We start from the raw sequence: 9954 nt of genomic DNA on the forward strand, positions 1-9954 counted from the left end.
TGAGTTCACCCCCTGCGGTCAAGGTGTGCATTTCTAGGATGTATGTACAGTGTGCAGTGGTTACATGAAGGTTACAGTTGTATGCTGGTTACATTCACGACATCACCTCCCCCCTCACGTCTTTTTGTGTTAAAGGTCAAGTCTTTCAGGTGGTCGACGCTCTCTCATGGTGCGCCGCAGTTGGGGCTCTGGTGGCTGAGCCTTGACATGCGTCTCTGTCACCTGAGGTGATTCCGGCCTGTCCGGGCTGGCCGCAGGGACTGTGCATTCTGGTGATTGTCCTTGTTGCTCATCCACTGGCAGTGGTGTGGGTGACATCTCATGCTCTTCCTCAGGTTCATCAGTGTCTATGCTGAACCTTTTCTTTACTTGGTCCAAATGTTTGCGGCATATCTGCCCATTGTTGAGTCTGACCACTATGACCCTATTCCCCTCTTCGCCAATTACGCTGCCCTCAAGCCACTTGGGTCCCAAAGCATGGTTAAGAACAAATACCGGGTCATCCATTTCTATACACCTCCCCCTTGAGTTTCGATCATGGCACTCAGTTTGGGACTGGCGCTTGCCCTCAACAATGTCTGCAAGGGCTGGGTGAATGAGGGACAGCCGCGTTTTAAGCGCGCGTTTCATGAGGAGTTCTGCTGGCGGGACTCCCGTGAGCGAGTGCGGGCGGAACCTATAGGCCAGCAGGAGGCACGATAGGCGGTACTGAAGAGAGGGTCCCTGGATACGGAGCATGCCTTGTTTTATGACTTGGACCGCACGTTCCGCCTGGCCATTGGAAGCCGGCTTGAACGGCGCCATCTGGACGTGTTTAAAACCATTACCCGACATAAACTCCTGGAATTCATGGCTGGTGAAGCACGGGCCATTGTCGCTGACCAGAATGTCCGACAAGCCGTGGGTCGCAAAAACCGTGCGCAGACTCTCCACGGTGATGGATGTTGTGCACGAGTTTAATGTGATGCACTCGATCCATTTCGAGTATGCATCGACAACAATCAAGAACATTTTTCCCAATAACGGGCCCGCATAGTCCATGTGAATGCGTGAACATGGCCTGGTGTGCCAGGGGCATGGGCTGAGCGGGGCCTCCCTGGGGGCATTGCCCAGCTGGGCACACGTCGTGCACATGCGAACCCAGTGTTCCAGGTCTGAGTCAATCCCCGGCCACCATACATGTGACCAGGCAATGGCCTTCATTGGCACGATGCCAGGGTGCTCGCTGTGGAGTTCCCTGATGAATGCTTCCCTTCCTTTCTGGGGCATGACTACCTGGCTGCCCCATAGCAGGCAGTCGGCTTGGATGGAAAGCTCATCCATCCGTCTCTGAAACGGTTTGACCTCCTCGGAGCACGCCCCGTGTGCGAGCACCCAATCCCCAGTCAGAACACATTTATTTATCATGGATAGGAGGGGGTCCCTGTAGTTCCAGAGTTTGATCTGGTGGGCTGTGATGGGGGAGCCTGCGGTGTCAAAAGCCTCAATGGCCATGACCATCTCCGCGCTTTGCTCCGACGACCCCTCGGTGGTGGCCAGTGGAAGCCTGCTGAGTGCGTCAGCGCAATTTTCGGTGCCTGGCCGTATGATGTAGGCATACACAGCCAGCGTGAGAGGCCATCGCTGTATGCGAGCTGATGCATTGGCATTGACAGCCTTGCTGTCAGACAATAGGCTTGTCGTCCGTTTCTAACTCGAACCATCCTGTAAATGCAAGCAAGTGCTTCCTTTTCGACCATGCCTTATCCACGCTCTGCCTGGGAGAGCGATCTGGAGGCATAAGCCACCGGTTGGAGTCGGCTGTCGTCATTACCCTGCTGCAACACACATCCAACCCCATAGGATGATGCATCACATGTTAAAACTATTTTTTTACAGGAGTCGTACAAAGTCAACCATTTGTTAGAACAAAGCAGGTTCCGCGCCCTATTGAAAGCCCATTCTTGACAGTCCCCCAAAAACCACTCACGACCCTTACGCAGGAGCACGTGTAACAGTTCCAACACTGTGCTTAAGTTCAGCAGAAAGTTCCCGAAATAGTTCAAAAGTCCCAGGAATGATCGCACTCCGATGTGTTGCTGGGCTGGGGCGCACGACAGATCACCTCCATTTTGGATTCGGTGGGCCGGATCCCGTCTGCGGCAACCCTCCTGCCCAAAAACTCGACCTTTGGGGCCAAAAACACACACTTGGCCTTTTTCAGCCGCAAGCCTACCCAGTCCAGTCGGTGTAGCACCTCCTCCAAGTTGTGGAGGTGTTCCTCGGTGTCTCGGCCCGTTATTAGGATGCCGTCTTGGAATACGATTGTCCCGGGGATAGATTTAAGCAAGTTTTCCATGTTTCTCTGAAAGATAGCGGCTGTCGAACGAATGCCAAATGGTCACCTGTTATAGATAAATAATCCCTTGTGCGTCGTGATGGTGGTCAGAAGCCTGGATTCTTCAGCCAGTTCCTGGGTCATGTAGGCTGAAGTGAGGTCCAACTTAGTGAACAGCTTGCCACCTGCCAGCGTGACAAAAAGGTCCTCCGCTCTCGGGAGCGGGTATTGGTCCTGCAGTGACACTCGGTTGATGGTGGCTTTGTAGTCGCCGCAATTCCTGACCGAGCTATCCGCTTTAAGGACAGGAACAATGGAACTTGCCCAGTCACTGAATTCAACGGGCAAAATTATGCCCTCTCTGAGCAGCCTGTCCAATTCACTTTCAATTTTCTCACGCATCACATACGGCACCGCTCTGGCTTTGTGGTGCATTGGTCTGGCAGCCGGGGTGATGCGTATCACTGCTTTGGTACCCTTGAACATTCTGACACCGGGTTGAAACAGTGACTCGAATTTTTGTAGGACCTGTGAGCATGAACTTCGCTCCACAGATGAAATGGCGTTCACATTCCCCCATTTCCAGTTCATCTCGGCTAGCCAGCTCCTCCCCAAAAGCACGGGGCCATTACCCGGAACAATCCAGAGTGGCAGCCGGTGCTGTGATCTATTATGTGTTACCACCAAGTTTGCACTGCCTAGCACTGGGATGATCTCTTTGGTGTACGTCCATAGCTGTGTGTCAATGCGTTCCAGTTTGGGCCTGCTAGCTCTGTGTGGCCATAGTCTCTCAAATTGTTGGCCGCTCATAAGGGACTGGCTGGCTTCCGTACCCAGCTCCATGCACACCGAGATGCCATTCAATAAAACTTTCATCATCATGGGTGGCGTTTTGGTGTATGAGCTGTGGACGTCAGCCACATGCTGAACCTCAGCATCCATGTCTTTGCCCCAAGCATCGTCCTTCATTGCAGACCCCTCATCTGATTCCTCTGTCTCGTAGATTAGCCTCACTACAGCCTTTCTGCACATTCTAGCCAAATGTCCTCTGATGTTACAATTCCTGCAGGTAAATTGCTGAAACCTGCAGCTTTTAGCAGTATGACTACCCCCGCACCTCCAGCATGAGCTGAGATTGTTGTTAACAAAAGGGCTGTTACCAGGCATTCCTCTCTGATTATCCCCATGGTTGTTTCTAAGCACTCTGGTGGTGGGTGTTAATGGTCCCATCACGGGACGCATTGTTCCTCTTGATGGCGTGAATTGCCGCTCCCCTTTCCATTGTCCTTGTTGCGGGCCCACCCTAGAGCCTGTTGCTGCCTGGGCGGTTTTGAAATGCCCTTGCCTGCCTGCGAGGTCCCGAGCCGCGTTCACCATGTTAACTCCCTGGTACATCGCCACGTTGGACCGAGGGCTGCGCGCGTAAATTAGCTTGGTCTCCTCTTTCCCTGCTATGAAGGTCTGAGCTATCAACGCCGCCCTTTCTAAAGTCAAGTACTTGGTCTCTATGAGCTTCCTGAAAATCCCGGCATGACTAATGCCCTCAATGAAGAAATCCCTTAACATCTCCCTGCTGCAGGCGTCTGTGAACTTACAGAGGCTGGCCAAGCGCTGCAGGTCCGCAACGAAGTTCAAAATGTTTTGCCCTTCCCGACGCCGGTGTGTGTAGAACCGGTGCCGGGCCATGTGTACGCTGCTTGCCGGTTTCAGATGCTCATTGATCAGCTGGCTGAGCTCTTCAAAGGACTTGTCGGCCGGCTTTTGGGGTGCGAGCAGGTCTTTCATCAGCGCATACATCTTCGTCCCGCAGCTAGACAGTAGATGCGCCTTCCACTTGTCAGCCGCTTCCTCTCCCAGCCAAACCTTCGCGACAAAGCTCTGCTGGAGTCTCTCCACGAAATCGTCCCAGTCTTCACCCACACAGTAACGTTCCTCTGTGCTACCGGTGGCCATCCTCATGGTTCGGTGGTTCCCGTTTCTCGTCATCAAATGTAGTGTCCTTAACCCTTATTACATAATCACATGAGGCATGTACTGCAGACACAATCACTCAGTGACCTTAACCTTTATTCCCAGGACCAAGAAGTGCTGACCCTGCGTGGGACCTCCCTTTATATACCTGAATGCCCAGGTGAGGAGTGTCAACCACAAGTTCACCCCCTGTGGTCAAGGTGTGCATTTCTAGGATGTATGTATAGTGTGCAGTGGTTACATGAAGGTTACAATTACATGAAGGTTACAGTTGTATGCTGGTTACATACATGATAGTTTCAGCAGCAGATGAGCTGAGGCAGGGGTGGAGACGGGCGATGTTATGGAGGTGGAAAGAGGCTGTTTTAGTTATGCCGCGGATATGTGACCGGAAGCTCATTTCAGGGTCAAATATGACACCTAGGTTGCGAACTATCTAGTTCAGCCTCAGGCAGATGCTAGGGAGACAAATGGAGTCGGTGGCCAGGGAATGCAGTTTGTGGCGGGGACCAAAGACAATGGCTTTGGTCTTCCCAATATTTAATTGGAAAAAATTTCTGCTCATCCAGCACTGGATGTCGGACAAGCAGCCTGACAATTTAGAGACCATGGAGGGGTCGAGAGAAGTGTTAGTGAGGTAGAGCTGGGTGTCGTCAGCATAGATGTGGAAACTGATGCCATGGTTTCGGATGATGTCGCCAAGGGGCAGCATATAGATGTGAAATCGGAAGGGGCCAAGGATAGATCCTTGGGGAACACCAGAGGTACCGATGCGGGAGTGGGAAGTGCAGGTGATTCTCTGGCTATGATTAGATAGTTAAGAATGGAACCAGGCGAGTGCAGTCCCACCCAGCTGGACAATGGTGGAGAGGCGTTGGAGGAGGATGGAGTGGTCAACCGTGTCAAAGGCTGCAGACAGGTCGAGAAAGATGAGGAGAGATAGTTTACCTTTGTCACAGTCACAAAGGATGTCATTTGTAACTTTGATGAGAGAAGTAAAAATAAGTCTGATACAAGAAATATCAGATTGGCTTGAGGTACCCTCCATATACCAAGAATAAGCTGAGATATCCAATGGAGGAACATTGTCATAATTATTTACACTTACGTATACTCCAAGACTGAAGTTCATATTGAATAGAGGGAATCTATGACAGGCTTACTCTATAAGGTTTCGTAGAATCTCTTTGATGTGAAGTTATATAGAGCATGTGCATAAATACATACCAATGTCCTGCTGGTGGTAATTCTAACATCTGTTCACTATGCAGTTAGTGGCAAACAAGTTATTAAATAATATTTATATTTGGTTTACAAATTATAACACAGGTTTGGAATGTCAGTAATATAATGTTAGTAATAGATCCAATTAATTACAGTAATACAACAAAATTCAAATAGATATTTGGCTAGTGAGCCAATCTGTTCTGCCAACCATGCTCAGTCAAATTGGATAATGTTATCAAAGGTGACCATGTCAGTGTAGATCTGGGTGTTACTAGACTGCACATGGATATGGACATTTTTAATACTCCAATGCAACCTATTCTCCATCAGCAAATTCTAGGATAGTGGCAGGAGTGGTGTGAAAAGAGCAGCAAAAAATCATAGCAGGTTAAATTGGATAACCCCGAAAATGGGTACAGGGATCGTGGCCGTTGAGTGGAATGCAGTCAGGACGGCCTGTGCATTACCATGATTTCTGTGTGCAGGCAGTGCTCCCCACACTGTTCATTGGCTGCATGCATCAGCACAGGACCCATTATCGTGAGTACCAAGCACTTCTTAAAGCTAGCCCGCAGCTCATAAAGAGGATGTGCATTGAGGCTACTGGAGGTCCTGAGATTTGGGGGAATAGTGTGCTCCGCAACAATCAACAATGGCCAACAATGGGAGAGAGTAGGCGCCAAGGTTTTTGAACACTGCGCTGGAGGTCTTGATTGAAGGGGTGAAACGGAGGAGAGAGGTCTTGTATCGTCAAGGAGGCAGGATGTACTCCAGGCACTTACTCAGAAGGCTCTGGCAAGAGATAGCCGCGAAGGTCAATACCAGGAGTGTAGCTCCAAGAACATGGATGCAGTGCAGGAAGAAGTTCAAGGACCTCACATCGAGTGGTCGAGGTAAGTGAATGCATCTTCAAATGCCATATCCTCCCAACTGCATCATTAGCTTCAGCCACTGCTCAATTCACTACACCCGCATCACTGACCTACCAATACTGTCTATCAATCAGGATTCACACCTAATTCACATCACCCTTACAAACTTAATGCTGATGCAACCTTCAAATCCACATTTCACACCGTGCACATGCTGAAAGTTATTCAACCCTGATAGCCACATCACCCAACAAATTGTACAACACTCACTGACACACTTCCCTCTCTCTTGCAGAAGAAGGTGACACATAACCTGAGGCAGCAGGAACTAAACAGAGGGAGAGAGGCACGCCTGCATGTTCTAACCCCCATGGAGGAGACGGTGCTGGCCATTATGGAAATTCGGCCCATCGTGCCTGTGTCCATTTTAGTCCCATGCCCCCAGCTATTTCCTCATAACCAGCAACAACAACAACTTGTATTTATATAGCGCCTTTAATAGAAACATAGAAACATAGAAAATAGGTGCAGGAGTAGGCCATTCGGCCCTTCGAGCCTGCACCGCCATTCAATGAGTTCATGGCTGAACATGCAACTTCAGTACCTCATTCCTGCTTTCTCGCCATACCCCTTGATCCCCCTAGTCGTAAGGACTACATCTAACTCCTTTTTCAAGATATTTAATGAATTGGCCTCAACAACTTTCTGTGGTAGAGAATTCCATAGGTTCACCACTCTCTGGGTGAAGAAGTTTCTCCTCATCTTGGTCCTAAATGGCTTACCCCTTATCCTTAGATTGTGACCCCTGGTTCTGGACTTCCCCAACATTGGGAACATTCTTCTTGCATCTAACCTCTCTAAACCCGTCAGAATATTAAACGATTCTATGAGATCCCCTCTCATTCTTCTGAACTCAAGCCCAGTTGATCCAGTCTTTCTTGATATGTCAGTCCCGCCATCCCAGGAATCAGTCTGGTGAACCTTCGCTGCACTCCCTCAATAGCAAGAATGTCCTTCCTCAAGTTAGGAGACCAAAACTGTACACAATACTCCAGGTGTGGCCTCACCAAGGCCCTGTACAACTGTAGCAACACCTCCCTGCCCCTGTACTCAAATCCCTTCACTATGAAGGCCAACATGCCATTTGCTTTCTTAACCGCCTGCTGTACCTGCATGCCAACCTTCAATGACTGATGTACCATGACACGCAGGTCTCGTTGCACCTCCCCTTTTCCTAATCTGTCACCATTCAGATAATAGTCTGTCTCTCTGTTTTTACCACCAAAGTGGATAACCTCACATTTATCCACATTATACTTCATCTGCCATGCATTTGCCCACTCACCTAACCTATCCAAGTCACTCTGCAGCCTCATAGCATCCTCCTCGCAGCTCACACTGCCACCCAACTTAGTGTCATCCGCAAATTTGGAGATACTACATTTAATCCCCTCGTCTAAATCATTAATCTACAATGTAAACAGCCGGGGCTCCAGCACAGAACCTTGCGGTACCCCACTAGTCACTGCCTGCCATTCTGAAAAGTACCATTTACTCCTACTCTTTGCTTCCTGTCTGCCAACCAGTTCGCAATCCACGTCAGCACACTACCCACAATCCCATGTGCTTTAACTTTGCACATTAATCTCTTGTGTGGGACCTTGTCGAAAGCCTTCTAAAAGTCCCACCACATCAGCTGGTTCTCCCTTGTCCATTCTACTGGAAACATCCTCAAAAAATTCCAGAAGATTTGTCAAACATGATTTCTCTTTCACAAATCCATGCTGACTTGGACTTATCATGTCACCTCTTTCCAAATGCACTGCTATGACATCCTTAATAATTGATTCCATCATTTTACCCACTACCGATGTCAGGCTGACCGGTCTATAATTCCCTGTTTTCTCTCTCCTTCCTTTTTTAAAAAGTGGGGTTACATTGGCTACCCTCCACTCCATAGGAACTGATCCAGAGTCTATGGAATGTTGGAAAATCACTGTCAATGCATCCAGTATTCCAAGGCCACCTCTTTAAGTGCTCTGGGATGCAGACCATCAGGCCCTGGGGATTTATCGGCCTTCAATCCCATCAATTTCCCCAACACAATTTCCCGATTAATAAGGATTTCCCTCAGTTCCTCCTTCTTACTAGACCCTCTGACCCGTTTTATATCCGGAAGGTTGTTTGTGTCCTCCTTAGTGAATACTGAACCAAAGTAATTGTTCAATTGGTCTGCCATTTCTTTGTTCCCCATTATGACTTCCCCTGATTCTGACTGCAGGGGACCTACATTTGTCTTTACTAACCTTTTTCTCTTTACATATCTATAGAAGCTTTTGCAGTCCATTTTAATGTTCCCTGCAAGCTTTCTCTCATACTCTATTTTCCCTGCCCTAATCAAACCATTTGTCCTCCTCTGCTGAGTTCTAAATTTCTCACAGTCCCTGGGTTCATTGCTATTTCTGGCCAATTTGTATGCCACTTCCTTGGCTTCAATACTATCCCTGATTTCCCTTGATAGACACGGTTGAGCCACCTTCCCTTTTTTATTTTTACGCCAGACAGGGATGTACAATTGTTGTAGTTCATTCATGCAGTCTCTAAATGTCTGCCATTGCCCATCCACTGTCAACCCCTGAAGTATCATTCGCCAATCTATCCTAGCCAATTCACGCCTCATACCTTCAAAGTTACCCTTCTTTAAGTTCTGGACCATGGTCTCTGAATTAACTGTTTCATTCTCCATCCTAATGTAGAATTCCACCATATTATGGTCACTCTTCCCCAAGGGGCCTCGCACAACGGGATTGCTAATTAATCCTCTCTCATTTCACAACACCCAATCTAAGATGGCCTCCCCCCTAGTTGGTTCCTCGACATATTGGTCTAGAAAACCATCCCTTATGCACTCCAGGAAATCCTCCTCCACCGTATTGCTTCCAGTTTGGTTAGCCCAATCTATATGCATATTAAAGTCACCCATGATAACTGCTGCACCTTTATTGCATGCACCCCTAATTTCCTGTTTGCATGCCCTCCCCAACATCACTGCTACTGTCTGGAGGTCTGTACACAACTCTCACTAACGTTTTTGCCCTTTGGTGTTCTGCAGCTCTACCCATATAGATTCCACATCATTCAAGCTAATGTCCTTCCTAACTATTGCATTAATCCCCACTTTAACCAGCAATGCTACCCCACCTCCTTTTCCTTCTATTCTATCCTTCCTGAATGTTGAATACCCTTGGATGTTGAGTTCCCAATCCCTGATCATCCTGGAGCCACGTCTCTGTAATCCCAATCACATCATATCTGTTAACATCTATTTGCACAGTTAATTCATCCACCTTATTACGGATACTCCTTGCATTAAGACACAAAGCCTTCAGGCTTGTTTTTTTAACACCCTTTGTCTTTTTAGAATTATGATGTAGTGTGGCCCTTTTTGTTTCCTGCCTTTGTTTACTTGGCTTCCACTATTGCTTTTTACCTTTCTACCATCTGTTTCTGACTCCATATTACTTTGCCCTGTCTCGCTGCACAGGTTCCCATCCCCCTGCCATATTA

This window comes from Pristiophorus japonicus, chromosome 21 (genome assembly GCF_044704955.1).
Source record: "Pristiophorus japonicus isolate sPriJap1 chromosome 21, sPriJap1.hap1, whole genome shotgun sequence".
NCBI classification, from domain to species: Eukaryota; Metazoa; Chordata; class Chondrichthyes; family Pristiophoridae; genus Pristiophorus; species Pristiophorus japonicus.